The sequence below is a fragment of the Macaca fascicularis genome, chromosome 6, assembly GCF_037993035.2.
Source record: "Macaca fascicularis isolate 582-1 chromosome 6, T2T-MFA8v1.1".
NCBI classification, from domain to species: domain Eukaryota; kingdom Metazoa; phylum Chordata; class Mammalia; order Primates; family Cercopithecidae; genus Macaca; species Macaca fascicularis.
The window spans coordinates 108370927-108395628 of NC_088380.1; positions in this window are offsets into that span (position 1 = coordinate 108370927).

Below are 24702 nucleotides of genomic sequence, written 5' to 3' on the forward strand. Positions count from 1 at the left end.
GAACATAATCAATGTGTAGTGGTTAGGAATCTTGGTGAGGTTACAATTTTAAATACAATGTTCATGGAATATTTTCTATGAAGGAGAAACTGGAGGAAAGACCTGAAGAAAGAGATATTTAACAACATCAACTATTAGTCAATGATCAAATAATAGTTAATCTATTATTAAATATGACTTTCATATTCACCATCAGCAGCAAGAAAAGACATATTAGTGATTAAATATTAGCAAGCTCATCCTTTCTGTGCTTATTGCGAGGTAACGGAGGAAGAGTTGAAGAGCAGACAAAAGTGCAAGAGAGATTAAAGATGATAGAAATAAAACAAAAAATAAAACTACAGCTTTTAATCTCTACATAACTATACATACTGGTTCTTGAAATACGTATTATTTTCGCAAATATTTGAGTGAGTCTACCACACAAATAATGCAAACTCATATAACATGTAGAATTTTGAGAACAGAGCTCTTGGTTATTTTGAAATTTCATGAAGATTATGATAATCTTCCAAGGTAGGATATGGGAGAGAAGATAAAATACAGTACTATTTTAAAGATAGGAGAAAGAAGCCTCCGAATTTGCAGCTTCAATTTAAATAATACATAGTTAACCACTAATATTTATAATTTATCCCTTTTGGTATTCTTTAAAGTTTTTCCATATGCATGTATTATATTTGAAAATAATTTTGATCATTTGAGAAATTTATATGTAAAGATCCGTAAACCATTGTGCAAAGTAGGAAATCATATAGGGCTCTGTCAATAAAAACCTTCCACCTTACACTTTTGTTGCCTTGCCCGCCTGGTCAGTGACATTGCAGAGTATTATCCTTTCACAGATAGGCGAAACATATGTATATATCACTTTTCTATGCAGATATTCCATACTATGAACTCTGTTCTGTACCTTTTATTACTTAATATATCTCAAAAAAATTATATGCCAATATGAAGAGACCTAATTTGAATGTCTGCAAAATATTATATCAATTATATGGATTTTACATATGAATTGTAGTTTTAAAATTGAATTCTATACTTGGTTTTGCAAAGAGCCAAGTGGTAATACCGGAAAATGTGGGTAATGAATAATCTCAAGTCTGCTAATAAACATGAGACCTCTAAAAGAACTTGTAGCATATTTTTATGTCTCCCCTGGTAAGTATATGCAAGTTACGGTTAAAATTAAGCCCACTCTTCCGTCCTGATTCCTGCATAAACAATGTATTACTTTACACAAAGGTTTGCTCAGCTGATAATTCAGATTTATAGAAAACTAACAAAAAGAAACAAGTTCCAAGCAGCCTAGTTTTGTTTCCAGTCCATAGTGCTCTTTAGTCATGCTTAGCTCTACGCGTCTCACAGAGAAAAACTTCCACAGTGGCTTAATTAAGCCTTGTTATCACACCCCAACAACACTGAGCAATGGGTGATGCAGTAATCTTCATTCCTCATCACCCATGAGAAAGCTGGAGTTTTAATCTTGGTCTTTCATGAAGCACCCAAGCGTGTTTCTTTCGGTATATTGATCTTCTCTTCTCTCTCTCAGTGTGGCTTTCTGTTTTATTCTCTATCCGTAAACTCAATATCAAAAAACAGAAAAGAAGTCATTTTGAGAATATGAACTAGATATTTGTATTATTTTTAAAATCTAAATTGTATTTCTGTCAGTATATTTGCCAAATTATGGTTAGTGTATACAGTGTTCCCAAACACTCATGGTTAACAAATGTCTGTTGCACTCTGGAGGAAATAAAAAACAAAGACTTCCTTACTTCACATAATCCACGGAAGCAACAAAAATCTCTCACAAGGAATATACTAAACATTTTACAAATTCTTTACCAAAATTGGTCTCCAGGATTTTTGAAAACAGGTATACATTTTTATAATTTCTACACTGATATGTCATTAAAATTATCAACTTGTTTTGATAGTCCTTTTTTTGTTTGTTTGGGTTTTTTAAATTATCATTATACTTTAAGTTCTGGGATACATGTACAGAATGTGCGGATTTGTTACATAGGTATACACGTTCCATGTTGTTTTGCTGCACCCATCAACCTGTCATCTACATTAGGTATTTTTCCTAATGTTCTCCCTCCCTTAGCTCCCCAGCTCCTGACACGCCCCAGTGTATGATGTTCCTCTCCCTGTGCCCGTATGTTCTCATTGTTCAACTCCCACTTATGAGTGAGAACATGTGGTGTTTGCTTTTCTGTCCTTGTGATATTTTGCTGAGAATGATGGTTTCCAGCTTCATGCCTGCCCCTGCAAAGGACATGAACTCATCCTTTTTGTGACTGCATAGTATTCCACAGTGTACATGTGGCATATTTTCTTTATCCAGTCTATCATTGATGGACATTTGGGTTGGTTCCAAGTCTTTGCCATTGTGAACAGTGCTGCAATAAACACACGTGTGCATGTGTCTTTATAGTAGTGTGATTTATAATCCTTTGGGTATATACCCAGTAATGAGATTGCTGGTCAAATGGTATTTCTCATTCTAGATCCTTGAGGAACCATCACACTTTCTTTAACAATGGTTGAACTAATTTACACTCCCACCAACAGCGTAAAAGAGTTCCTATTTCTCCACATCCTCTCCAGCATCTGTTGTTTCCTGACTTTTTAACGATAGCCATTCTAACTGGCATGAGATGATATCCCATTGTGATTTTGATTTGCATTTCTCCAATGACCAGTGATGATGAGCTTTTTTTATATGTTTGTTGGCCGCAAAGATGTCTTCTTTTGAGAAGTGTCTGTCAATCTCCTTCGCTCATTTTTTGATGGGCGTGTTTGTTTTTTTCTTGTAAATGTGTTTAGGTTCTTTGTAGATTCTGGGTGTTACCCCTTTGTCAGATGGATAGATTTCAAAATTTTTCTCCCATTCTGTAGGCTGCCTGTTCACTCCGATGATAGTTTCTTTTGCTGTGCAGAAGCTCTTTAGTTTAATTAGATCCTATTTGTCAATTTTGGTTTTTGTTGCCATTGCTTTTAATGTTTTAGTCATGAAGTCTTTGCCCATGCCTATGTCCTGAATGGTATTACCTAGGTTTTCTTCTAGGGTTTTTATGGATTTAGGTCTTATATGTAATCTTTAATCCATCTTGAGTTAATTTTTGTATAAGGTATAAGGAGGGGGTCCAGTTTCAGTTTTCTGCATATGACTAGCCAGTTTTCCCAACACCATTTATTAAATAGGGAATCCTTTCCCCATTGCTTGTTTGTGTCAAGTTTGCTAAAGATCAGGCGGTTGTATATCTGAGGCTTCTGTTCTCTTTCATTGGTCTATATATCTGTTTTAGTACCAGTACCATGCTGTTTTGGTTACTGATAGTCCATTTTTAAGGACTGCCAAAAAAATGTTTAAGGATATTTGATAAGATTAAAGATGAGGTAAAGATATTTTGCCTCTGGGATTGCAACATTTTATTTAGTGAAATGTTATGTTTTACTTGAATATGTAAACCCAAACCACCCTAAGCATATGCAAGGTTGTTTTCAGTAATGTCTTGAATTAGATTGATGTATTACTTGTCATAAAAGGTTAACGAGTCCACATATGTCACACATATCCTCTTCCGAGAGGTTTCCAGCCTAGAAAGGAAAACAAAATCTTGGGGGGGGGGGAAAAAATCTCTTCTCTTTAACACAGCCCATTCATTCAGGCCCTTCCAGGTCCTGGTATAACGGAATCAAAGATTATTTATCTTATTCCAACTTCCACACAAATTGATTCTTGCCCTGAATAATATCTTTTTTTTTTCTCTTCTGGTGATCCAAGGCAAACTTTAAGTCATATCTAGGAAGTTTCTGGAAGCTTAATGAGGACTTTCATGAGAATAAAAATTTCTGATGACTAAATTCTTGCGGAGAGAGGGTGGTGGTGCTCACACTCACATTCCTCCCAGGACCCCATCAAGTTTTCAAGTGGAAGTGTAAGAAAAAGCCCCACTTGACACAGGCAGGGTAGAGGGAGAATAACCGTTTTGAAACAAAGACCTCCTTCTTCAATCCAACCTTTTTTTGACAATTCTAGTAATGAAACCCTCTTTCTAATATTCATTCTCTAAACTCATTTTGAACTTCATGTTTATCTCAAGCAATTTGACAATGTATTACTACATTTTCTGAATTGTACTTTTTTCCTCAAAATACTGTGCTTTATTGGAATACAGGAACCGTATTTTGTTTTCCAATATTAAGTGACTACCACAATTCTAGTCACATAGTAAGAACTCAGTAAATTCCTGTTAATTTGATAGTTTTAAAGTGAGTGAAGAATGGTGACTTCATTACTAATATCTTAATGGTCAAGGACCAAATATTACTTTAAAAATTCTAGTTTCATCTTTAAATAGAACATCTACCCAAGAATCCTGCTATATATTAAAACATCTATATTTTATAAATAATTATAGATGAAGTTGTAGATAAATGGCTTTGTGCTCAGTTATTCTGGGAAATACTTAACATTTTCAAATAATGCAATTTACTTTTCCAATGCATAATAGGCTTTTTAAAAGCTACTGCCAAATATTGTTTACATTATACTGCTTTGTTCCCAGGAAAAGCTGATGTTTAACTAGAAACAAATATGTCCGTCCCACTTGGTCTCTGTTAGCAGCTCTTAACCCAAATATGTTCATTTGATTCCTTGAAAAGAATTAAGCTGATGTCATACTCTACAGTAAATCAAATGTTTTAACTGAGTGCTTTCGTTTCTGCTCATATTCCACAAATTACAATAAATCCAACACTCAAATTAAAAAATGTCTTGATCAGATTCAGAAATCATGCTTTCTACTCTCTTACCTAGATGATTGCTGCTAAAAAATTCTGGAGAAACATGAAGGCACCTAATAAATTTGTAACAATTTAATGGCTTAATTTGATTGAACTTTTTGACATTTCAGCATACGGATTGTGCAGGCCACTTTATTTTGCATTCTTATAGCAATCTTTATTTTTGTTATATTTACCATTTTTGTTATCTTTATTGTATACAGTATGCATAAAGATGGATTAGATACATTTATAATTACTTATTTAATAACTCTTTTCCACATTAAAGTCCATAAGAGCACAATTCATGCTTGTTTTATTTACCTTTGTATCTTTAATGATTAAGAGTTACCTGCACAATATAAGTTATCAACAAATATTTGTTGAAAAATGAATGAAAGTAGAAATTCTGGTGTTAACTCCAGTTGTAAAGAGATTAGAAACATAATTGCCATCCTTACAACAAGAAAGTACAGAAACTGAAAGTCAGGGCCAGGCGCGGTGGCTCACGACTGTAATCCCAGGACTTTGGGAGGCCGAGGCGGGTGGATCACGAGGTCAGGAGAGCGAGACCCCGTCTCTACCAAAAATACACAAAATTAGCTGGGCGCGGTGGCGGGCGCCTGTAGTCCCAGCTACTCGGGAGGCTGAGGCAGGAGAATGGCGTAAACCCGGGAGGGGCAGCTTGCAGTGAGCCGAGATCATGCCACTGCACTCCAGCCTGGGGGAGAGAGAAAGAGATTCTGTCAAGAAAGAAAGAAAGGAAAGAAAGAAAGGAAAGAAAGAAAGGAAAGAAAGGAAAGGAAAGAAAGAAAAGAAAGAAAAGAAAGAGAAACTGAAAGTCAGCGACTTTGTGGACCTGTCAAAAACAGATCATAAAGCAAATTGCCACTCCAGTCTGGAGAGACATGCATATCCAAAAAGATGCACATCCAACAAACATCTGCTGAATAGAAGCCACTGAAGCCATAAACTGGTAGGAATATTTAATGAAAAATTTGACAAGTTTTCGTAAGGTTAATGAGGACTTTCATGAGAATAAATATTTCTGATGGCTAAATTCTTACGGAGAGAGGATGGTGGTGCTCACACTCACATTCCTCCCAAGACTCCATCAAGTTTTCACAGTGAAAGCCTAAGAAAGAGCCCTGCTGGACCCAAGCACGTTAGAACAAGAATAACCATTTTGAAACACAGGAAGAGACTTCTCTATAGCAAAAGGACTTCACCAGAACACAATTCTGAAAACATATCCCAACTAGAGAAAGGGAATACCTTCCTACTTCAGCTTCCTCCAGCCTTCTTGTCTTACAATGGGGGAAAAATAACATGTAGCAAATTGAGAACAGAGACTCAAAAGAAATAGATTTGGAATAGCACAGGAAAACAAAAACCAGAGGAGTAACAGAAACACTAGTGAAGCCTATGATACCAAAACACAGGCTCACTAAATTAGAATAGTGTAGAATGTTCAACCTCACCCATATCAAACCACCCCACCAACAAACACCTGTATAATAACATGATATATAGAATAGTATAGTATGTTCAACCTCACCCATATCAAACCACTCCAACAACAAGCACCAGTATGATAACATGATATGTTAGCATTATGTATGTTACTATCATACTGACATACCATGTTAATGAGAGGAAAATCTGAAAGTGGGATATATGTGAACTTGGTACTATGTTCTAAACCTTTATATAATTCTAAAACTACTCTAAAATAAAAGTTTATTGTAATTAAATTGGCATTACAAAAAAGAATGAAGCAAACACACTAAGTTTATTTGATGCATAAACATAGCAACTTAGAATCCCCCAGGGACAAATACTATTCATTATCACATCATAGATATACTAAAACCTGCAAAGTTATTGATGGCTATTAGTTTTCCAGAAATTTTACCTCATCCTTCACCACATTTCAGTGATTATAGAACTTAATTCTGGTCAAACTCAGCTTCACCACTCACTAGATGCATAACCTCAGGCAAACCACTGAATGCCTTCATCTTTCCCTCTGTTGGTTATGAGTTGTGCAACATAGTATTAGTATAACTTTCCTGTGTATCTACCCTTCTCTAACCTTGAAGTTGCCCTGGGAATTTTAGCCTTGTGTTTTGCTGCATTGTTGTCTCTCTAGTCACATCATGGAAACTAATAAGTTTATTTTATTTCTCTTGGTCAAATACCTAAAAGTATAATTGCTGGGTTGTATGTTAAGTGTATGTTTAACTTATTAGGAAACTGCCAAACTGATTTCCAAATTGTTTGTAGCATTTACTTTCCCACCAGCACTGTATGAGTGTTTCAGCTGCTCCACATTCTTGTCAACACTTAATATGGTCAGTAGGTTTAATTGTAGCCATTCTTTTTTTTTTTTTTTTTTTTTTGAGACGGAGTCTTGCTCTGTTGCCCAAGCTGGAGTGAAGTGGTGTGATCTCGGCTCACTGCAAACTCCGCCTCCCGGGTTCATGCCATTCTCCTGCCTCAGCCTCCCAAGTAGCTGGGGCTACAGGTGCCCACCACCACGCCAGGCTAATTTTTTTGTATTTTTAGTAGAGACGTGGTTTCACCGTGTTAGCCAGGATGGTCTCAATCTCCTGACCTCGTGATCTGCCCGCCTAGGCCTCCCAAAGTGCTGGGATTACAGGCGTGAGCCACTACGCCCGGCCTAAGTGTAGCCATTCTTATTGGTGTGTATGTCACTGCATGTCCCTATTGATTAATGCCATTAAGCATTCTATTGTATTAAATCAGCCTTTCTTTCCCAAGATAAATCTCATTAGCTACCATGGATTACTTATTTTTTATATTTTGTTGAACTTGATTTTTTTAATTGTTAGAATTTTTTCATCTATGTTCATGGTAAATATTATTCTGTAGTTTTCCTTTCCTGTAATTATCAGGTTTTGTTATCAGGGTAATGCTGCCTTAATGGAATGATTTGAGAAATATCTCTCTTGAGGTAAGAGTTTAAGAAGGGTTAAAGCAACAAATAGCATCAGAATGTTAAAACCATACAATCATAAATACATCTATTTAAGAAGAAAAACATTTCCAATTATCTTCAGTAGAAGGTTAAAATCCAAGGAAATATTCTGTCAGTTACGTCACTACATTACAATATTATAACATTTATCCAGTAATTTAACTTTTTAATACAATAATTATGCTTTGTTTTTGTTAACCAATTACGTACAAACTGGTAACTGTAGCATCACACTGTTACAGAACCAGAGAGATTTTTATAACATTTCTAGGCATTTGAAGTGCAGGGCCCCATTACTGGTGAATCCAAGGTGAGCTCTGTTTTGAGTGTTGCAAAATACCCAGATATGAGCCAAAGAAAATCTCTGAAGTTAATTATTTTTTCTTGGTTAAGTTTTCATTCAATGCATTAAACTTCAACTTCCAATAGGAAAGAAATAACTTCTCCACATGTGAATCTCTAGAATTATCCTGTAAGATGTCTTGAAAGAAGGTTGTGCTAAATACATGTGGGTTCAAACAGTGATTGATGTCCTATTAGAAACACTTGTTAAAAGGTTTGTTTGAGGAATGTACATATTTTATTATGTTGCCCTCTCCCTAATCCATGTGCCCAAGAATATGCCTCCTATTCTAATTAGTCTTCCCACCGAATGTTCTATACTCTGTACTTCCTCTCTTTATATCATCTACATACAAATATTTTCTCCACTGGATACTGTTTTTAAAAGGAACTTAAATTTCACTGTAAGTTAGTAATATTTGTTAACAGGTGATATGGTTTCCTTGTGTTCCCACTCAGATCTCATCTTCAGTTGTAGTTCCCATAATCCCTGTGTGTCATGGGAGGTACCCAATGGGATTTAATTGAATCATGGGGGCAGTTACCTTCATGCTCTTCTCATAACAGTGAGTGAGTTCTCATGAGATGTGGTGGTTTTATAAGTGGCTTTTCCCCTTTGCTCAGCACTCTTCTCTCCTGCCACCATGTGAAGAAGGATGTGTTTACTTCCCCTTATGCCATGATTGTAAGTTTCCTGAGACTTTCCCAGCCATGCCGAACTGTGAGTCAATTAAACCTCTTTCCTTTATAAATTACACAGTATTAGGCAGTTCTTTTGTTTTGTTTTGAGATGGAGTCTCACTCTGTCACCCAGACTGAAGTGCAGTGGCGTGATCTTGGCTCACTGCAGCCTCCATCTCCTGGGTTGAAACTATTCTCCTGCCTCAGCCTCGTGACTAGTAGGGATTACAGGCCTGGGCCACCATGCCCAGCTAATTTTTGTATCTTTAGTGGAGAAGGGGTTTCACTGGCCAGGCTAGTCTCGAACTCCTCTCAGGCAATTCTTTATAGCAGCATGAGAACAAACTAATACAACAGGTAAGCTTTTTCTACTAGAAAAAAACTTCATGAACTTCTACAGATAGATAGTGTTACATCAGCAATAGTTACACAGGAGATATTTGGATCATTCACATCTTTCCAAATCCAATGAAATCATGTGATTTACTTTTATTTACTTATAAACTAATTAACTTATTTACTTTTTCCTTTATTCAACAATTTAATGTTTACAGTGTTGACCATCTATGCCAATTATTCAACCATTGAATGCCACTGTGTAGACTCTGGTGATACCATTTACTTCTTCATCAGTAAGAAAATAATGAAGTTAACTTTCCACCAGGAGCCTAAAATGAATGAGTAGAGATAGATAATAAATAAGTAAACACATAAAATCCAATATATCCATAATGTGATAAATACTATAATTAAATACATAGAGCTATAGGATAATTAGAAAGCTGGAATGTGCTAATTTCAGACAGTGGTAAAGAAAGTTGATATCTGGGAATATGACATTTGAGCCAAAACAAAAAGTTAGCTACTCCAATGCCTTTTCATGAGTTCTCCTTCCTTTTGATTTATTGTAAATTTGTCTTCAGGAAATTTCCTCTCTTCACTCATTTATTTAAACATTTGCTATATGGTGCTTTATACAGAATACTAGTCTGAGATGCATAACAGAAGATAAAAATTTAACCCCTATGTTAAATGTTACTTTTAAAAAATAAATTATTGACACTCCGTAATATGTGAGCCACGAGCCATTTATATCACTGTCTCAATTGCTGGTCTTGTCAATATTCCATCTCCTGTTGAGAAACAAACAACAGATGGGGTACCCTACTGCCTGAGCAAAACATACATCTGATTTCCTATCCACTGATATCCTCTTTTCAGTCTTCTCTTCATTAACACATTATTGCTTCAAATCATTAGCGCACTTTTGTAGGTTTTAGCGGGTGCTCTCAATTTATGATCTCTCTCAGAATCTTCTAAGATTCTCCTTAAGAAAGAAAATTTTCAAAACTTACCCCACAAAAAAATTCTAATATAATAGATTTCTAGCACATTCCAAGAAAATCTAGTTTTAACAATCACCAGAGATGATTTCAATGCAGAGGGTACTCAAAATGCATTGATAAAAATGGGTCATGCCATTTTTCACATGATTATGTCATACTCTCTTGCTGTTTTGGCATGGCAGAAACCAACAATTTATTTACTTATTTGTCTATTATTTTATTTCAAAAGTTTGGGAGAAGCAGGTGGTTTTGGGTTACACAGATATGTTCCTTAGTGTTGATTTCTGAGATTTTGGTGCACCTGTCACCTGAGCAGTGTACAGTGTACCCAATGTGTAGTCTTTTATCCCTCACCCCCACTCCCATCTTTCCCCCTGCATCCCAAAGTCCATTATATCATTCTCATGGCTTTACAGCCTCATAACTTAGCTCCGACTTATAAGTGAGCACATGCGATATTTAGTTTTCCATTCCTGAGTTACTTCGCTTAGAATAATGGTCTCCAACTCCTTCCAACTTGCTGCAAATGCCATTATTTTATTCCTTTTCTATGGCTGAGTAGTATTCCATGGTGTATACATCAACATTTTCTTTTTCCAGTGTTTGTTTGATGGGCATTTAGGCTGGTTCCATAATTTTGCAATTGCAAATTGTGCTACTGTAAAGGAGTGGGCAAGTGTCTTTTTCATATAAAGACTCATTTTCCTTTGTGGATTTTCTTGTGGAATTGTTGGATCAAATGGTAGTTCTACTTTTAGTTCTTTAAGGAATCTCCACACTGTTTTCCATAGTGATTGTACTAGTTTATATATTTCCACCAGCAGTATAAAAGTGCTGCCTTTTCACCACATCCATGCCAACATCTATTTTTTTAAATTATGGCTTTAGGCAAAAGAAAAAATAAGCAGAGTAACCAGACAATCCACAGAGTGGGATAAAATATTTGCAAACTATACATCTGACAAAGGACTAATATCCAGAATCTACAAGGAACAATTTGTTTGTCAAAAATAAAAAATAAAAATTATTTCAATAGCTTTAGGGGTACAACTGGTTTTTGGTTACATGGATGAATTGTATACTGGTGAAGTCTGAAATTTTACTGCACCTGTCACCTGGGTAAAGATACCAACAGTTTGAAGACTTCTATAGAAAGTAATTCTGTATGTAGAACTTTTCAAGGTAAAGAGAAGGATAAAAGTTGGCAGAAGGGACATCTAACAAGATTGCATGTTTGGCAGAAGGCACAGCAAGTACAAAAGGAGTTATTATCTATGAAAACAATACAAAAGAAATGTGAAGAACTACAGAAGAATATAAAGAACTTGGAATAAGAAGTGGTAAACCTTGAAAGCCACACAGAAATGAATATGGCAGAATGTGGACAATTAGAACAGCATAAATCGGAGACTAAAGCAAGAGCAAGACAGGAAATAGTAGAAAAATTAAATGAAGTCAATCTATTTTTACGGAACTAATGAGAGAGAGACTAGCAGAGGTCAGTACCAAACTTCTTGTGGAGAAAGAGCAGACCATATCTTTATTTACTAATCATACTACAAGGCCAGTCCTAGAGTCACCTTATGTTGGAAATCTTAATAGTTTAGGGCTCTACAGAAAACATATTCCAAGAGAAAACTTAATGATCCCTACCTCAGGCCCACAGACTTCAAATAACAGAATAAAGAACTACTTGTTGAAGATCCAGCAAGAGTTGCAAGAAAGTACAACCAGAGAACTAAAAAAAGATACTGCTGGATTTTAATCTGGATCCTATGTAGCTTCTCCTCTAGGGTCTACTGATGAGTCTGATTTCAATCAAGATCTAGATTGGAAAGTATCATGAGAATATGTAGAGGTTTTTTAAAAACTATATGATCTGAAAGATAACATTTTACTGGGCTGTTTTAAAAAAAATAAAGTTCCTCTAAACTTTTACTGTTTTATTTTATTACCATAACTATTAAGGCCATGCCTCATTCCCAAGTACTTGGAAGGAGTATGAACGTACAAATTTACAGAGCGCGTTTCCTACATGAGCACTTGAAACCCTCTTAGCTGAACAAACACACTCCAGGTCTGGGCATGTCTGAGTATTAGACAATATCAGATTCCTCACTTATTTCTCTTCTTTAGACTTTGCCTTCTCAAATATACGTTATTAATTCCTATTAATAAAAGAGATTTTTCTGACTACGGTGGCCTAAAGTACATTTCATGCAATTCCAATAACTCTAAAAGATAAAAAACAATAATAATAAGTTAAATTATATTAGAATTGGATGGTGCCTTAAATCATTTAGTTTATTCCAAACATTTCTAAAAACCAGGGAGATTAAATAAATTGCTTCATGTAACCCATTTAATTAGTGGTCCATCTAGATTATCTTCTAATCCATGAAATGATGCTCTCTTGAGTAAGCCATATTTATTAATAATAGATCACATTTACTAAGAACAAGGTATTTCATGTTTTTGCTTTGTTTTTTCTTTTTATGACAAAACTGATTTCAGGATCAGTTTGTAAACTGTTGCAGACCATGGCCAAAACTTCCTCTGTATTCCCCTCAGAAGTGACTGACACATAGTGGTTACTCCAAAATGATATATACCACATTCTTTTTTCTCATTATTTTTTCTTAATAGCTACCCATATAGAAACCCACAGTATAAATCCATGTGTGTTAACAGAAAAACAAAGCAAAACAAAACAAAACCATTATTTGGAAAAAGGATAAAAAGGAGGGAGAGACAGAAAAATGGGCACAAGGAAAAGCAACCAGACCAAGCTAAGCAGGTTGCTTGGTAACACCAGGTTCAAGGTTTTTGTTCTTTAAAAAGCCTCACATTTCTGATAGGATACCAAGCACCATCTAGTGGTTGTATTTCAAATTCAAACAATCCACACTTTCAGGCTCAATTTCAAACAAAATTAAAATGTGGTACTTTGTTTGTTGGTTTTTGTTGTTGTTTTGGTAAGATGCAACTCTCCAGTTCTGAAATACATAGAGACTCAGTGAAAGAGACAGAAATTGTTTTGTGTGCATGTGCAAAATGTAGACTTGGAAGATTTGTGATTATAATTTACTGAAGGGTCTTTTAGAAAATACTATTTATAGCAAAATACCAATCATATGAGATTTGCTTAAAACTTTTGAATAATATGTGCATCATATCTAAAATTACAAGTTTATTCTGTCAAATATATAAAAGTATAAGTGTATGACACACTCAGAGCTCTATTGAAATAAAGTACCCATTTTGATTAATTTGCATTGATTAATTTGTATTACAGAGAGAAACAAAGAGAGATATTACAGAGAGAAACAAAGAGAGAAGAAGGAAGGGAGGAAGGGAAAGAAAGAAGAAAGATAGAGAAAGACCCCTTATTTTGTAGAAATTTGGTGCATTTGCAAGGGAGATGGAAGCTCAACTTTATAAATACTTTTAATACCAATAATATTGAGCTTACTTTGGATATTAGCTATCCAAACATAGGTATAAATGAAAAACTATACTCAAAGTAAAACTTACTGTATTCCAAAGATATACTCACAACAAACACTTGGCCAAGATTATTCATTTTACACATTTCATTCAAGCATAATAATACCTTGTTTTTGAAGACTGTGTAAGTTATGTATATTCCAATATTGTAAAACTCTCTTAAATCTCTTAAATCTTAAAACTCTCTAAAGCTTTGGGGTGAAGATTTTCAGATTTTACATTTTAGTTTTAATATTTTGAGAATCTTTTTATATCGCATATATAGGAGCCAGGCTGGAGAAATACTAAGAGCTGGAAGAAAAGAGGTCTTCAAAGATGATTTACATAAACATCAAGATCTCAAATAAAGTAATAAGCTTTCGGCAATTTTCCAGGATATTTTCTCTCCTTGTACTGTTCATTTCTCCATCCTTGTCCAAGAGAAGTCTTTTTCATCCCACAAGACTTAGAGTTACTTGCAAAAAAAACAAAAAACTTCCAGCCTTCCATCATTTTTTCCATGTTCCCATTAGTGATTATGAATGCCTTTGTTTCTCAAGGATCCCCAATCCTATCTTCTGAGAGACTCTGGAAGGTACTAGAGATTTGTATTCAGTTGGTCAAGGTTAAGCCTAGATATTGGTATTTTTAAAATTTCTCCAGAGACCCCAAAGCTTGGACAAAATTAAAAATACCTGCTGTATATTACCCCTTTCATGTTACATTGCAATCATGAGTGTATGTGTTTGTCTGTGTCCACTTAACTGTAAACCTTTTCACAGAAGAAGAGTTATCTTATTTGACATTTTTACCTTTAGCCATTAAAGACTGTTGGTATATATTAGGTACCTAGAAAATATGAATAATATTAATATAATGTAACAATCCTGACAGGACCTTAGGTTAATATAGGAGATAAATATTTTGGAATCCTGAACCCTGGGGTTGAGACAGTCTAGTATAGGGTTGTTGTGGTTTGGCTCTGTGTCCCCACCGATATCTCATATTGCAGCTCCCATAATTCCCACATGTTGTGGGAGGGACCCTGTGGGAGATAATTGAATCATGGGGGTGGGTCTTTCCCTTGCTTTTCTTGTGATAGTGAGTAAGTCTCAGGACATCTGATGGCTTTACAAACAAGAGTTTGCTTGTGCAACCTCTCTCTTTCCCTGCCACCACCCACATAAGATGTGACTTTCTCCTCCTTGCCTTCCGCCATGACTGTGAGGTTTCCCCAGCCACATGGAACTGTGAGTTCTCCATTAAACCTCTTTCCTTTGTAAATTGCCCAATCTCGGGTGTGTCTTTATCAGCAGCGTGAAAATGGACTAATACAAGGGTGTTGTTAGAAAAATGTGGAGGGAGCTATAAGCTCAGGAATCCTGAAAGTGATCCTGGTTAGCTGAGATAAAGGCTGAAAATATTGGTGAAAGCTGAATAAAAAACAAGAATTGGGGAGTAATTTCTTACACTTTTGAACACCAAATACAAAGAAGGGAATGACATTATGGTAAGCTGCCACTTTACCCCACCTGATATTAATTTGTGCTAAGGGATGCCTGGCACCTGATTATGTACCTGGCTTCTCAGTTCTGTCATCATATAGGCCTTAAGAGGCAGAGAAAAAAAAATAACTAAATGAGAACTGTAGATCCAACAGTCGTCCCCTTCTACCTAGCATCAGCACGTGGGACACCAAACGTAAGGAACAAAGTGTTCAGAATGAGACATTTTTAATAACACTTTATTAAAATGGAACATGAACCTGAAATCTGAAACTTCCTCAAGTTACTAAGATGCTTGGTCACTTGATATTTACATGGGCATAGCTAAATTATCCTACTGCTGAGGCTCAGTGCAATCAGGTTAACAATACATTTATATTTCTTTTAAAAGTGAGAATTGGCCGGGCACGGTGGCTCACACCTGTAATCCCAGCACTTTGGGAGGCCGAGGCGGGCGGATCACAAGGTCAGGAGATCGAGACCACGGTGAAACCCCGTCTCCACTAAAAATACAAAAAATTAGCCGGGCGTGGTGGCAGACGCCTGTAGTCCCAGCTACTCGGGAGCCTGAGGCAGGAGAATGGCATGAACCCGGGAGGCAGAGCTGGCAGTGAGCCGAGATCGCGCCACTGCACTCCAGCCTGGGCGACAGAGCGAGACTCCGTCTCAAAAAAAAAAAAAAAAAAATGAGAATTTTCCTAAACTATGTTAAATCTGTTTCTATCTTATCAAATCTTCTTTTATCAAAAAAGATATTAATAGTAACTCTTTTAATACTTCGTAGTGTTAACTTGTGGTTACCCAACTTGTTTACCCTAATATGTTTTCAGCTTCTTTAGAACAAGGTGTGTGTTTATATTTATTTGATAAAATATGACCACATTCACCACTAACCTCCACACTCTTAAAGTAACTAACATTAAGAACTGTGTTCAAAGCATTTGTAGAATGATTAACAGGCATTCCTCATTGACTGTTCAGTGACTCTCTCCTGAAATCACTAATTCAAAAATATAATCGAGGTAGTTATTTATGCTAATATATAGAGTGATAGTGCTGAAAAGGCATTGGCTTCAATATTCAGAATCCTGGAAAATTAGCCCCAGCTTGAAAAGACTGGGAAGAAAGTAGTATCTTCAAGCAAATGACTTTAAAAGTATGGCCATTCTATCCTTTCATTTACTCAAGAAATAGAATTGAGAGCTTGCGAATAAAGATCAAGTGAAGTGAAAGAAGTAAAAGCCTCTTGTAAAACTTATAAAATGCTATGAAATTTCCAGTAATTTGAAAGACCATTGAAGATGAAGATGTTTCTTAAGACTTTTATTGATTTATTGAATCTGGTTTTTCAGAGCATTAGAATGATATATTCATATTCTATGTAACCATTTTAGAAAAAAAATTAACATAGATAATAATGGCTCCTATCATTAGCCAGTCATCCATAGGAATGTTAATAATAATTTTATGTTTAATAATAATGTTATAATAATGCTAAGATTACCTGAGCTCTTAATATTTACCATGTTGTGCTAAGTTCTATGTGGTCATCATATAACACTAATCACAGTTCTGAAAGTGTAGGTACATTTTGTTAGCCTTTTTATAGATGAGGAATTTCATTCTTCCCATAGTAAATAATTATTAAGAGGCTGCTATGTATCAAAACTTTTCAAGGGCAAAAGATTTTGCAGTGGTTAAGTTGCACTTCTTTCTTTCATAGAGCTTACTTTTTAGTAGGGGAAGGCTGAAGATATAAATAAACATGCAAGCCAAGAAAAAAAAAATAGAGACAAGTACTATACAACAAAACTGTGTAATTAATAATTAGTAACCGATTGATCAGAGAGGAACACCTCTTTGAGAAAGTGGCTTTTAAACTAAGATGTGGTTGTCTAGACAATATAAAACCTGTAAAGATGAGGCGAAAGAGCATTCCGGGGGAGAAAAGGGTGTGAGAAGGCTGTGAAAAAGGACTGAATGTGGCACCTTTGAAGAAGAGGAGAAAGATGAGCATGGCTGCAGGGGAAAAAGGGAAAAGAGAAAGAAGAAGAGGACAGAGAAGTAGACAGAGACTGGTCATTTAGGGATTTATAATAACATTCAAGGGGTTGAATTTTATTCTAATTGTAAAGGTTGAAAGTAGTAGTATTGAGTGGATCTAATATATGATTAATTTTTTTTTAGTTTACATTATACAGAAGCAAGGGTGCAAATATAGAGAGCAATTTAAACACTATTGTACTAGACTAAGAGAAGTGTGATTAAGTTTAGAACCAGAGTGGTAGAGATGGAGATGAGCAGGTGTAGTCAGATTAAAGTTATGCTTTGGATTCAGAATCATTAAGACTGTGGATGGATGAGATACGAAGGGAGGGGCAAAGAAGGCTAAATAAAGATAGTGCTGGAAATGCTGGCCTGAGAAACTGAGGAGATAGGTTTGCCTACCGATCTGTAAGGATCAGGAAGAGGGTGGGCTTAGGGGTTGGAAGTATACTCTAGAGCTGTGACTTGAACGCCTGTCTTCTTAGGCCAGGGTTCCAACTACCAGAAAAAGGGTCACTGAAGAGATGACATTTTGTTCAATTTTTACATAACTTTTTATACATATTTATATTGTTTATGCCATTTTTCTTCTTCTGTCTGCATCCAGCTAGTCATTAAAATTACTTAAAGTACACAAAATATTTTTTTCTGTATTCTAATGTCATTAACAAATCTGCACACATTTTACCAACACACACACACACAAAATAATAATAATAATAATAATTCAGAATTCTCAAGGGCTAAAACAAGAAGCATATTCAAATGCTTCCATAGCTGGACAATTTTATGAAGGGTAGCATTTTTCTAAAAATACAACAAAACTAAAAGGGCAGAAGGATCATGTTATGTCCTCGGCAACATGCCTGATGCATAGCAGAGACACAATAACATTTTTTTGAATTGTAAACACAATAGTTACTTGTGTTAGAAGGGTTTAATCATCATCATAATCATCAAAACTAATATTTAATGAAAATGTAATGTTATACTCCACTGCTTTTCAAAATACATAGCAGAGCCCTTGGGTTCTGTGTGCATACTCAGAAGCTGAACCAGGGAAGGGGAGAGCTAGGTGGGCTGCCACACGTGCCCAACTGTGTAAAAAATACTGAATTTCTACAAAGGGTTCATATGCGCAATCAGCGCTTGGAAAGTGCTGCTGTAAGCTAAGATGGTAAGTTTATTTAAATTACAAAATGCTTTGATCCAGGTTTGTTACTTGATTATCCTTATATTGTCATAGTTTAAGTTGAGGAGAAAACACTTAAACTGTTACTTAGCAAATGTTATGATTATTTATTGGACTCTACAACTTTTAATATTCCTGTATATTTTAGTGATATTAGCAGTTTATCCTTAAAAATCAACGACAGTAAAAGAAACTGTGTATGGGTGTATGAGAAAAGGGGAAACTAGAAATAGTATAGGGGCACCTTTCCTCTCTTGTTGAGCACATTTAGGGTTTGGGTAATTTTCCACCAAAAAAATTATATACTATGGAGTTGCTGAAATTCCATTCCATCGTAGCACTACATGCCAGGGACTGAAGGCTTATGGTGAGTGACTTATCATTCCAGTCTATGACAACGTGTATAGACACTCACCCTTTCTCATCCCCAGTAGGAACAAACATATTCTCCTCCCTCTCTTGGCAGTACGAATTTGTATCTGGAAAAGGAGTAAACAACCTGTTCTTTTACATATGGATGTGTTTCCTTTATGGTTTTTAATGTATGTGAAAGGTGTTTGTGGAAGGAAAATACGTGAATATGTAAAAAGCACATTGTGCCTGTGCTAATGCTTTAAAAGTGAGATAACTATTTAGAGGGTTTTTTTTTTAGTATAACTATATGAATTATATCTAACTATCACAAATAACATTTTGCTATTACCCATGTAATCAGGAAATGCTGTTACACAGTTTCTTAAATGATAAGGTCATTGAATTTTCCTGCTTTTATCACCTTTCCTATCAAATGGAAAAATTCCACTTGGCAAAATTAGATTCTTAGATAGAAATATAATGGGAAAATAATTGTACCAAAAGCCATATTCAAAGGTATGACCCAGTTATGTCCAAGTAAATGGTCTTATTATTGCATTATAATTTAATACTTCTTATACTAAAATTGCTGATTTAACTTCAAATGTAGATTTTGAAGAGTGATGTAGAATTAAGTTTAATTTAAGAAAATTAAAAATCAAATTATAGCACTTATTTCCCATGAAAAGTTATATTAATTTTATCATGTTGTGGTATAATGATGTATTTATTCCATAAAAGAAAATGTCCAATTGCACAAAATGTATGAGTAATTATTAGATAAAGCACAGTGCGTACTTCATTCTACCACAGTGACACCACTATATATTTTCATAGTTCTAAGACTTTCAGAAAGGATTCTGAATGGATGTGTTTCGTTTATTGTTTTTAATGTATGTGAAAGGTGTTTGTGGAAGGAAAATTCCACATTCTTACTTTGTCTGCATAAAATTGTATGTGATCCAATTGAATATGTTGAGTAATATGTGTTGGAACTAAAGGCATATGCATGAATAAGAAAGAAAGTCTGGATAATTAAAGAGTTTGCTAATTATACTATGTTCCCAAAGTTCAATTAAAGTATTGAGCCAGAATTCATTAGATAGCATGCCTTGTTGAATATGGGTTGTGTTGGCTGGCTCTCACATAAAGGAGTTCATACAGATACCATTGCCTTCAAAGTAGGATTTAGGAATCCCAATATTGGTGTTATTAATGAGAATTCTTATACCTCTGTGGAAAGCATGAAAATCTGACCATGCTAAAAGAAATTCTTATTAAACTTAAAAACTTGATGAAGGCATACAAATGCCTTTTTTATAATTGCTAAACAAAAATTTTGAAAATCTCTGCTGTTCTGTGTAAATGAGTAGAAAATTCAGGGGACCATGCCATACTCTTTCCAGAGATTTCTTAACTGAAATTTACCATCGTTAGAATGGTAACATTGTATATTCAGATACAACTGAATCTAGCTACTACCACTAGAGAACAATGATAATTTAATGACAGTGAAGTATATAAACTTGTTATTCATAAAATGTCCCAGCCTCTGTTACTAATACTGTGAAAAAAAAAGTTAAGGTTTTAAACCATGCATTAGGAATTTAAAAGAATTTAATATATTATTTGTTCTATCTTTTAATTGACCCATATTTAGAATATTGGTATGTACTGTATTTCAGCTTCTTTTATCTATAACAACTTATACAAAAAGCATTCTAATTTATTTGTTTCTTTTAGAGACCATACTGTCACTTAGGCTAGAGTACAGCGGTATGATTATGGCTCACTGCAGCCTCAATCTCCCAGGCTCAAGTGATCCTCCCACCTCAGCTTCCCAGAGTAACCTGGGACACACACCACCACACCTGGCTAACTTTTTTTTTTTCTCATTATGTTGCTCAGACTGGTCTCAAACTCCTGAACTCCTGCCTCGGCCTCCCAAAGTGCTGAGAATACAAGCATGAGCCACCATACCCGGCCAAAAAAAAAAAAAAATCATTCCAATTTAGAATAGATAAAATAATAACCACACAAAATTAGACTCTCTTTATCCAGTTTTAGGTAATGCATGACCAGCTTTCTGATTATAGACAAACCTCAGCATCATCTTTGAATTCTCCCTTATCAACTCTTTATTTGTCTGTTCAGATACCTCACTATATTTTGTTGTGCTTCTGACATACTCTTTGTTTCTTCCAAGTTGCCTTCACTGATTTCTTTATCTCCATCTCTAAACACAGATGTCCGGGGAATTATTCTTGGGTACTTCTGTGTCTACATGTACTATGTAGGTGATCATATATGGTTCTTTGGCTTTAAATATTAATTATTTCTGATGATGTCAAATTTATTTCTCTGACTTTCTCTTAACTCCATTTCCATATACACATTAGCCTGCTTGATATCTCCACCTACACGACCAATAGATATCTCAAATTTGCCACGTCCAAAATGAAACAATTGCCCCACACTCGCCTCTCTTACAAATCTTTGTCTTACTTTCCTTCTTACCTCAGTAAATGATACCACTAATTTTCTAGATATTCAGAACAAGAAATTTGGAGTCATTTTGTTATTTTGTTTTGTTTTTCACATTTACATCTAATTTAATGGCAGATCATATTATAAAAACATATCCAGAATCCAACTACTCTCCACTATTTCCACTGCAACCACCCTAGTCCAAGACACCATTACCTTTACTTGTAATATTTTAAAATACTTGAAAATGCTCTCCCTATTTCCACTCTTACTCTTCCATAACCCACTTTCCACAAAAAAATCTGAATAATTCCTCCTCATAAAATATCTCAGAGTGTCCTTCTGCTCCAAACCTGCCAATGGCTTCCCACTTTACCCAGAGTAAATCCTAAGTCTTATATGATAATTAGACAGTTTTTGTTTTAGAATTATATACATTTTCTCAGCACATTATTTTTTCACCTTTTTCGGATTGCAAGCTCATTGACATGATAGGAAGGCTTTAATTTCTATTTTATAATTGAATGGAAACTGCATTCAATGAGTTGCACTTCTTCATCTTTGTCTCCTTCATCTTCCTGAAATGAGAGACATGATTAATTTTTTTTTTTTTTTTGCCATCATACCCATTTTTTTGAGGGTGTAGATAATAAGAATTTGTCGAGCACTGTCTTTTAAGCCTTAGGCTATTCAGTATCAATACATAGCCACAACTTCAATTACTCTGTTAGAAAATGTAGCTTCATCAGAAAATGTAGCTCCATCCCAAGGAAAATACCATAATGGAGGTTTCACAGGATACAATTTCTTTGAGGCTGAGAAAGCTACAGCATTTCAAGTATAGATAAATCTTCTCTGGGCAGAAACAAGAAGAACTATTTCAAGGTCAATGTTAAGCAAATGTTCTACATAGCTAGAAGTTTTGATATAATTAGCTATAACTCTACTTAAACTACATTTATTATAATAAAAATTATTTTTCGAGGCATGGCATGGAAAAAAAGATCAAATTAAATTTTCTTCATGAGAATCTTTTGTATGCATACTAATTCTTTTCATTTATTTTATACCTATGTTTTTTAGTACTATTTCCCTTAGTGTGTGATCTACACACACAAAATAAGTTCAAAAATAATTGAATACACAATATTCTTTGAAATGGATTATTATTCGATTTTGAATAGATAATATACAAATTATCTAGCAAACCGTGCTTTTATCAAAGACTAAAACAAAGTATTAGATTCTTTTTTGTATTTTTAACTGAGTTATTTGAGAGACTATTTGTGATGGTTTATGATCTCTAGTGTGTGTATATGTATGTCCTCTGTTCATAGAAACACTAGAAAAATTTTAATTTTAGCAATTGTAAAATCAATTAATTCTATTAAGATAATGTACACGTAAGGAAATATGAAAGGATAGCAGAGAGTTATGTGTATTAGAGTGAAATTTTCAAATGCAAAATAATAAAATGCCATACTTGAAATGCCTTACAGAGAAGAAAATTTTAGTTTTTATTATAAGTTAAAAGTTCTGTTATAACTAAGATTTTTTACTTTTTTTTTTTGGTCACAGACCAACTTACCTCACAGGAAAAAACGTTTGCTATGTAACTCTAAGCCTATATTGTATTCTGTCAGCAACCACAGAAAAAAGAGACCTCCCCCTTTCAAAAGGTGTCTATAAAATCAGGACCTATGGGAAACTGGCCAGAAGTAAGTCAGGACCCCTTACTGAAACAATCACTCTGCCTAGGGGATGGCAAAATAAGTTCAAAAATAATTGAATAATTGATTGACTCAGGTCTGGTTACAGTCAGACTCTGCCATTAACACTGGACCCAGAGTGAGAAGAATGATTCCCTCACAAAGAAATCAAGATTTCCTTGTGTGACAAAGGAGACATAGCAATCAAGTAGGCAGAAGCAACATATGTTAATTCCATCAAAAACTGCCACATTCGGCCAGGCGCAGTGGCTCACACCTGTAATCCCAGTACTTTGGGAGGCCAAGGCAGGTGGAACATGAGGTCAGGAGTTCGATATCAGCTTCACCAAGATGGTAAAACCCTGTCTCTACTAAAAATACAAAAATTAGCTGGACACGATGGCAGGCACCTGTAATCTCAGCTACTCGGGAGGCTGAGGCAAGAGAATAACTTGATCCCAGGAGGCGGACGTTGCAGTGAGCAAAGATTCTGCCATTGTACTCTAGCCTGGGTGACAGAGCAAGTCTCTGCCTCAAAACAAAACAAAAAAAAACAACAAACAAACAAATAACAACAACAACAACAAAACCTGCCACATTCAATTCATATACAATTAGAGAAAAGGAGAAAAGGTGACTTTACAGGACAACTGCATAAGCAAGTGCAGGGTAAGCCTGATTAGAGTAGTTCACACTTTTCCATTTTAATCAGGGCTACAAATGGCAACTTTGACTCCCTGAAGCATTCTTCCTGTTCTGTTGGAAAGAGAGTCTAATTTTCTTCCAAGCACCCGCAACTACTTATTATAGTAATAGAGGGCAATTTTTGAGGCAGAGTTAAAGGAAGAAAGAATAAAAGATTGCCTTATGCTCTCATTTTCTTTGTCATGCATCATGTATTCTTATTTGCAGATGCAAAAACAGAATGAAAGCATCAAGTAATCCATAGAAAATCTGCCATCCCCACTCTTCCAAGACTAAACCAGGAAGAAGTTAAATCCCTGAATAGACCAATAGCAGGATCTGAAATTGAGGCAATAATCAATAGCCTACCAATGAAAAAAAGTCCAGGACCAGATGGATTCACAGCTGAATTCTACCAGAGGTGCAAGGAGGAGCTGGTACCATTCCTTCTGAAACTATTCCAATCAATAGAAAAAGAGGGAATCCTCCCTAACTCATTTTATGAGGCCAACATCATCCTGATACCAAAGCCTGGCAGAGACACAACAAAAAAAAGAGAATTATAGACCAATATCCCTGATGAACATCGATGCAAAAATCCTCAATAAAATACTGGCAAACCGGATTCAGCAGCACATCAAAAAGTTTATCCACCATGATCAAGTGGGCTTCATCCCTGGGATGCAAGGCTGGTTCAACATTTGCAAATCAATAAACATAATCCAGCATATAAACGGGACCAAAGACAAGAACCACATGATTATCTCAATAGATGCAGAAAAGGCTTTTGACAAAATTCAACAGCCCTTCATGCTAAAAACGCTCAATAAATTCAGTATTGATGGAACGTACCTCAAAATAATAAGAGCTATTTATGACAAACCCACAGCCAATATCATACTGAATGGGCAAAAACTGGAAAAATTCCCTTTGAAAACTGGCACAAGACAGGGATGCCCTCTCTCACCACTCCTATTCAACATAGTGTTGGAAGTTCTGGCTAGGGCAATCAGGCAAGAGAAAGAAATCAAGGGTATTCAGTTAGGAAAAGAAGAAGTCAAATTGTCCC